Source organism: Mustela lutreola, chromosome 11, assembly GCF_030435805.1.
Source record: "Mustela lutreola isolate mMusLut2 chromosome 11, mMusLut2.pri, whole genome shotgun sequence".
In the NCBI taxonomy this organism is placed as follows: domain Eukaryota; kingdom Metazoa; phylum Chordata; class Mammalia; order Carnivora; family Mustelidae; genus Mustela; species Mustela lutreola.
Window position 1 is genome coordinate 96,670,866 of NC_081300.1, and position 7,833 is coordinate 96,678,698.

At 43.9% G+C, this 7,833-nt stretch overlaps 1 long non-coding RNA gene across 1 annotated transcript; it reads left to right on the plus strand.

Moving 5' to 3' along the window:
• Positions 1–166: 166 nt before the first annotated feature.
• LOC131811741 (uncharacterized) lies at positions 167–3,143 on the plus strand. Its single transcript, XR_009346095.1, has 3 exons — positions 167–1,388; positions 1,694–1,804; positions 2,279–3,143. It is a non-coding gene; the product is annotated as an uncharacterized LOC131811741 (long non-coding RNA).
• Positions 3,144–7,833: the final 4,690 nt, after the last annotated feature.

The window sequence follows — 7,833 nt, forward strand, 5'->3', positions numbered from 1 at the left end:
AGATACTAGTAAACAGAATTTAGCACTACAGAAAAACTATATATCACGACTAAGTAAGGTTTATTCCAGGGATGCAAGGCTGGTTCAGAAAAGACAATCAGTGTAATCTTCCATATTAAAAGGCTAAAGATTACACACACACGCAACTATTAAACAGGTCAAGGCTGCAGTATACAAGATCAATATACAAAAACCAATTGTGGCCTGCCTGGGTGGTTCAGTTGGTTAAGTGGCTGCCTTTGGCTCAGGTTGTGATCTTGCGGTCCTGGGATCGGGGTCCTGGGATCTAGCCCTGCATCAGGGTCCCTGCTCAATGGGGAGTCTGCTTCTCCCTCTAACCTTCCTCTCGTTCATCCGTTCTCTCTCTCAAAATGATAAAATCTTAAAAAAGCTAACTGCATTCTAGACATTCGCAAGAAATAAATCTGAAAATGAAATTAAGAAAATCGTCCCACTTAAAAGGACATCAAAAAGTATAAATACTTAGAAATAAACGGAACAAAAGAAGAACAAGACTTGCCCACTGAAAACTACAAAATCTCATTGGAATTAAGATGTAAATAAATGGGAAGACACCACGTGTTCAAAAATTGTAATAGTATAGTTAAGACGGCAATATTCTTTTTTTTTTTTTTAAGATTTTTATTTATTTATTTGAGAGAGAGAGAGAGAGAACATGAGAGGAGAGAAGTCAGCAGGAGAAGCAGACTCCCTGCTGAGCAGGGAGCCCGATGTGGGCCTCGATCCCAGGACTCCAGGATCTTGACCCAAGCCGAAGGCAGTCCCCTAACCAACTGAGCCACCCAGGTGCCCAAGATGTCACTATTCTCCATCTTACGTTTCCAGCTGATCTACAGATCAGCACAATCTCTATCAAGATCTGCGGGAAACCGTTAATAGAGCAGGCCCAGGAATACTATCATTTCAAAACCCAGCTTCCAAGCTTGGCCCTTGGCTAGGATCTGGGAATTTGTGTTTGGGGAGGGTTCCACCACCCCAACTGATAGGAGTAGCTCGGTGTGTCTAAACTTTATGCAAACAACATAGCTTACCGGCTTTCCTCCTGGGAATATGGAATTTTGCTAGGCACTAGGCAGAAGGTGTCTGCATGACAAGCTGCCTAAAAAACCTTTGGCGCAGTCTCTAATGAGCTTCTCTCATAGATAACGTTTCACAGACATCATAACTCGTTACTGGGAAGTAATGCTAAGTCAAGCTGGTCACAAAAGACCTTCGATTGTATGATACTTTCTCTAGATGTCCAGAACAGGCAAATCCACAGAAGAGCATCTACTACATGTGAAGTCTGGAGTGTTGGAGCCAACTGGGCTGTTCAATCAGGCAGTCTTTGAGTTGAACCTCTGAGTTGAACCTCACCGTTGCTACTTGTAAGTTTGAGCAAGTTCCCTAATCTCTCCAAATCCCTATTTCCTCAGTGTATGCTAGGAAAAGTAAAAGTATTTCCCAAGAATGGTGTGAAGGTTAGATGAGATAATGCATGAAAAGTACCTGTTGTGGATGTTGTCTATTTTTGGCTATTATAATGAAGTGTTAATAATCTTAACTTTTAGATCCCTCGTAGAATTCAACAATCTGTTGGTAGCTAATTACGGCCCTTCTCTCTCCATTGAGAAATTATGAAAACAATTATGAGTTACAAATTTAGCTCAGGTTCTTAACATGCTCTCTGCAGACCACCAGCACTGGGATCACCTGAGGACTTCCAGCAATGCAAATTCTTGACCCAATGAATCAGAGACTTTGGGAATGAGCTCTAGCAATCTGCGTTTCCACAGCCCTCCAGGTAATTCTTTTTTTTTTTTTTTTAACTATTTATTTATTTATTTGAGAGAGAGAAAGACAGGGAGGCACAGAAGGAGAGGGAGAAGAAGACTCCTCACTGAGCAGGGAGCACTCTCCATCCCAAGACCCTGGGATCACCTGCCTGAGCTGAAGGCATACAATTAACCCAATTAACCAAATGAGCCACCCAGGCACCCTGCCCTCCAGGTAATTCTAATGCGTGCTCAAGTTTGAAAAACAGTAAGGGAAAGCACAGTGTTCAAAGGGGTGGGTTGAGACCAGACCACAAGTGTTCAAATTGTGATTGACTCTGCCACTTGTAAACTGTGTGAAGTTAGGCAGGTAAATTGTGCCTTTACTCTGGCACATTACGCCAGCTGTAATATGGGGTAATGATACAATCTGGTTTGTGAGATTGTTGGGAAGTGCTTATTATTATTATTTTAAAATATTTTATTTATTTATTTATTGCAAGCGGGAGGAGGAGCAGAGGGAGAGGGAAAAAGAGAATCTGCAGCAGACTCCGTGTGGAGCACAGAGCCCAAAGCCGGCTCCATCTCACATCTGGAGACCATGACCTGAGCCAAAATCAAGAGTCGGACACTCAACTGACTGAGCCACCCAGCTATCCCTATGTTGGCTATCATTACTATTATTATAAGCTATTATTATCACCGGAATATGAATTATAAGCAATTTTCCAAGTTCATATAATTATTGGGGAACAAGATATGGAAAGCTGGATTATCAATGTAGAATATGTTCACAACAAAACTTTTTAAAGTCCCAAGATGTACCATTATACAAAGTTTTAAGAAGAATTTTAAAATACTCTTGCTCTGAGACTTAAGACTACGTCGCAGCTGCACTACCCGCCCCACAGCTGCCTTTGAGTAGAAACCAAAGTGACTGCAAAAGGTCACAAGGTTCTGCCTTATGGTTAAAAAGAGGAAAAAGTGATGTGGAAAACAAAAGTAGTGCTGGGCCACACTTAATAAAAAAGCAGCTATAAATGTTTGGGGGCTAATGTCCACCAAGAGGAAAGTTCCGATAGCAGCCCCTGGCTGGCTCAGTCGGAAAAGCGTGCACCTTTTGATCTCAAGGTCATGAGTTTGAACCTCACTTTGGATAGAAAGGTCACTTAAGTTAATAAAACTTAAAAAAGAAAAAAATAAAGATAAGTTCTATTAGCATATACCTGTGGTCCTGTTGATGTCGTTTTGGCATGTAGGTGAGAGCTGAAGGCCAAGAAAGAACTCTTGACGGGCGCCTGGGTGGCTCAGTGGGTTAAGCCGCTGCCTTTGGCTCAGGTCGTGATCTCAGGGTCCTGGGATCAAGTCCCGCATCGGGCTCTCTGCTCAGCGGGGAGCCTGCTTCCTCCTCTCAATCTCTCTGCCTGCCTCTCTGCCTACTTGTGATCTCTCTCTGTCAAATAAATAAATAAATAAAATCTTTAAAGAAAAAAAGAAAGAATTTTTGAGACGTCTTTGGTGCAAAAAGATGATTTTATTAATGCAGGGGTACAGGACCCGTGGATGGAAAGAGCTGCTGCCCCCAGATTGTGAGAAGCAACTGATTATATATTCTGGAGTTGGGGGAGATAAGGAAAAGGGATGTTTTCAGAAGAATTTTTGTTTTCAGGGCACCTGGGAGGCTCAGTGGGTTAAGCCTCTGCCTTCGGCTCAGGTCATGGTCTCGGGGTCCTGGGATCAAGCCCCGCATCGGGCTCTCTGCACAGTGGGAACACTGCTTCCCCCTCTCTCTCTGCCTGATTCTCTGCCTACTTGTGATCTCTGTCTGTTGAATAAATAAATAAAAATCTAATAAAAAAAAGAATTTTTGTTTGCTACAAGAGGACGACCTACAAGATATTGGAGGCCTTCTTCATTGTCAGGTTAAGTTTGTTTTTCCCTCCAGTAAAGCCTAACATTAAGATGGGTGGGAGTTTCCTTCTGGAAGTTAGATTTTTACATTTTTTTTCGTTTTATATATATATATTTTATTTATTTATTTGACAGACAGAGATCACAAGTAGGCAGAGAGGCAGGCAGAGAGAGAGGGGGAAGCAGGCTCCCCGCCAAGCAGAGAGCCCGACTCGGGGCTCGATCCCAGGACCCCGGGATCATGACCTGAGCCACCCAGGCGCCCCTGGAAGTTAGGTTTTGGGTAAGAATGTTTTTTTTTTTTTTCTTGTAAATCACAAAGACATTTTGTAAACTGACAAGACTTGTCAGTGTCTTGCAGGACTGTGATCTCTGTTCGTCAACCACTTGTTTTTCCTTCCCTTAGCTTTAGGGCAGCCAGGACTACCTGAGAAATGTCACACACGGCCCACCTGGGAGTGAGGGGATGGGGGAGGTCGTGGGGTGTCACCTTGTTTTTTGTCTTCAGCTTGCCTTCTGCACCCTCATCACAGTTTTGGTGAGAGGAAGCAGAGTAGGTCTTATGCCCCTCCTGAATACCTGTGGCACCATTTATTTCCTGAGTGGTACACTCAGTATGGCTTTCTTCATGTTCTCCATGTTATTTTCAGGTCTTTTTACCCTTAAATCTTGTACTGAAACAGCAAGGATTTTGGAGATTTTCCAGTTTGGCTTACATGCTTGAAATCCTGGGTCAGTGACTTCATCTCTAGGAGTTGAAGGCCTTTAGAAAACAATCTGGTTGCAGGAAGGGTGGTACCCAGGGCACTAGTTTTGAATCTGTTTGCATGAGAGCATACTTTTGTTTTGTTTTGTTTTTAGTTAGTTTTTTTTTTTTTTAAGATTTTGTTTACTTATTTGACAGAGAGAGAAACAGCAGGGAGAGGGGGGAGCAGGCTTCCCACTAGGCAGGAAGCCCAATGTGGGGCTCCATCCCAGGACCCTGGGATCATAACCCAAACCGAAGGCAGATGCTTAATGACTGAACCACCCAGGTGCCCCCCTTTTTTTGTTTTGTTTTGCTTTTAAACTTAGGTGAGATGTTATACACAGTGGTGAGTGGATGAAGAAGCATTAAAGGAAGTTTTGGCAGATGGGAATACCTTCGTCCACCCCACATTCTAGGCCAGCTCCTGTACCCTGGCATGTGAAAATACACTCCTCAAAGAGTTGTTGAGACAACGAAATGAGCCTAGCCCAGTGCCTGGCATGTTTGCTTTAAGATTCTAGAACTGTGCAACTTCCAGAGAAATTTCAAGTGGGGGGTCCCTGCTGTCCTCCTGCTTGGTTTGTAAAGTGTTCTGTTATTAATTTTTAATTATAATTAACCCTTGAACAACACAGGGGTTAGGGGCATCGCTCCCCTGCACAGTCAGAAATGCACATATAACTTTTTTTTTTAAAGATTTTTTTTTAAAGATTTTATTTATTTATTTGACAGACAGAGATCATAAGTAGGCAGAGAGGCAGACAGGGAGAGAGAAAGCGGGGAGAAGCAGGTTCCCCGCTGAGCAGAGAGCCCGATGCGGGACTCGATCCCAGGATCCTGGGATCATGACCTGAGCCAAAGGCAGCGGCTTAACCCACTGAGCCACCCAGGTGTCCGCACGTATAACTTTTGACTCCCCCTAAACTTAACTACTAACAGCCTACTGTTGACCAAAAGCCTTACCAATAATATTAACAATTAACTAACACATATTTTGTATGTTATATGTATTATATACTGTATTCTTAAAATAAAGTAAGCTAGAGAAAATAAAATGTGATTCAGAGGATCATAAAGACAATACATTTATAGGACTGTCCTGTACTTACCAAAATAAATCCAGGTGGATCCACAGAGTTTAAACCCATGTTATTCAAGGGCTGGCTATCTCTAGACCTGACCATCAGGGAGATGACCCTTCGAGAAGCCAAGAAGCATATGAAAAGATACTCAACATCACTAATTAGAGAAAATCAAATCAAACCCCAAGGAGGTAACACCCCACACAGCCATTAGGATGGCTATTATTAAAACAACAACAACAACAACAACAAAACCCAGAAAATGACAAGTGATGGGAATGTAGAATGTAGAATGGTGCAGCCGATGTGGAAAACAGTATGGCGGTTCCTCAGAAAACTAAAAATAGAATAACCATACCATCCAGCAGTTCCATTTTCCGGTATTTATCCAAAAGAATTGAAAGCAGGATCTGGAAGAGATATTCGTACACTCATGTTCATAGCAGCATCACTGACTTCTAGCGGAAAGGGGGAAGCAACCCAAATGTCCCCTCAGCAGGTGAATGGAGAAGCAAAATGTGGTTTACGCATACAGTGGAATGACTTTCTGACAATTGCTACAACACGCACGAACCTGAGAACATGATGCTGAGTGAAAGAAGCCAACCGCAAAACACAGATGCTCTACGAGGCCACTCACGTGAGATGGCCAGCGTACTCAAACTCATAGAGACAGAAAGCAAAACCGTGGTTACCAGGGGCAGGGGGACTGAGGAGTTTTACTTAATGGAGACAGATATTCAGTTTTGCAAGATAAGAAAGTTCTAGTCGTTGGTTGCACAGCAGTATGAATATACTTTAACACCACAGAACTGGACACGTAGAAACTGGAAGGTAATTCGATTTCACTGGTAAATTTTATGTTTTGTTTGTTTGACCATATGGTTTTTATTTTTTTTAAGATTTTATTTATTTATTTGACAGAGAGAGATCACAAGTAGGCAGAGAGGCAGGCAGAGAGAGAGGAGGAAGCAGGCTGAGCAGAGAGCCTGATGTGGGGCTCGATCCCAGGACCCCGGGATCATGACCTCTGAAGGCAGAGGCTTTAACCCACTGAGCCACCCAGGCGCCCCATGTTTGACCACAATGAACAATTTAAAAAAAAAAAATCGGGGCACCTGGGTGGCTCAGTGGGTTAAAGCCTCTGCCTTTCGCTTGGGTCATGATCTCAGGGTCCTGGGATCGAGCCCCGCATCGGGCTCTCTGCTCGGCGGGGAGCCTGCTTCCCCCTCTCTCTCTGTCTGCCTCTCTGCCTACTTGTGATCTCTGTCTGTCAAATAAATAAAATCTTAAAAAAAAAAAAAAAGGAAAGAACTTGCTGGTCAGGGGGAGGGCTGCTGTTTGCTGCCAGCTCTCGGGTGTAGGACCTCTGAATTCTGAGCTCACTGACACCGGTACACAATTCCCAGGGGTTCTCTGCTGATAACTGAGCACAGCAGGGAGACTAGGACCATGGCATTTGAGCCCAACATGAGACAACTCTAAGGGGCAATCTGTTCTGGGACAACCCACCTGGTGGTCAAGTCTCTGCTGCTGTCTGGGGCTCGGGCTTCCTGCTGCTCTCCTCTCCTCGCCCAGACAACAAACCTGCATCCTGATCGGAAGGCTTTCTCTGTGGGGCGCTGCTCCTTCCTTCTCACAGTGTATCCCCACTCATCCTCTTTGTGCTCCTAACTTGGTCTGACCCTCTGTTCACCGGAGGACCCAACTAACACAAGAAACACACGAATATAAGCTCATTGTGAAAAATGTTTAAATGTTACTTGGAGTGAGGGGCGCCTGGGTGGCTCAGTGGGTTAAGCCTCTGCCTTCCCCTCAGGTCATGATCCCAGGGTCCTGGGATCGAGCCCTGCATTGGGCTCTCTGCTCAGCGGGAAACCTGCTTCTCCCTCTCCCACTTCCCCTGTTGCGTTCCCTCTCTTGCTGTGTCTCTCTCTGTCGAATAAATAAATAAAATCTTAAAAATAAAATTAGCTTCATTGGTTTCTTTTCACGTTTTTAATGTGGTTATTGTAAAATTTAAGATGACATATGCGGCTGACATTCTTTCTATGGGACAACACTGTTCTGCACCAGTGTAGTCTGACAAAACTTTCTACAGTGATGGAAATGTTCTGTGTCTACACCATCGAATAGGTAAGCCACTAGCTACCACCCCTGTTGAGCACTTGAAATGCGACTCCTCCAACTGGGAAGCTGAGTTTTTAAACTTTAATTAATTAAGTCAGGAGCACCTGGGTGGCTCAGTTGGTTAAGCATCTGACTCTTGATTTTGGCTCAGGTCGCGATCTCAGGATTTTGACCTCAGGGTCCTGAG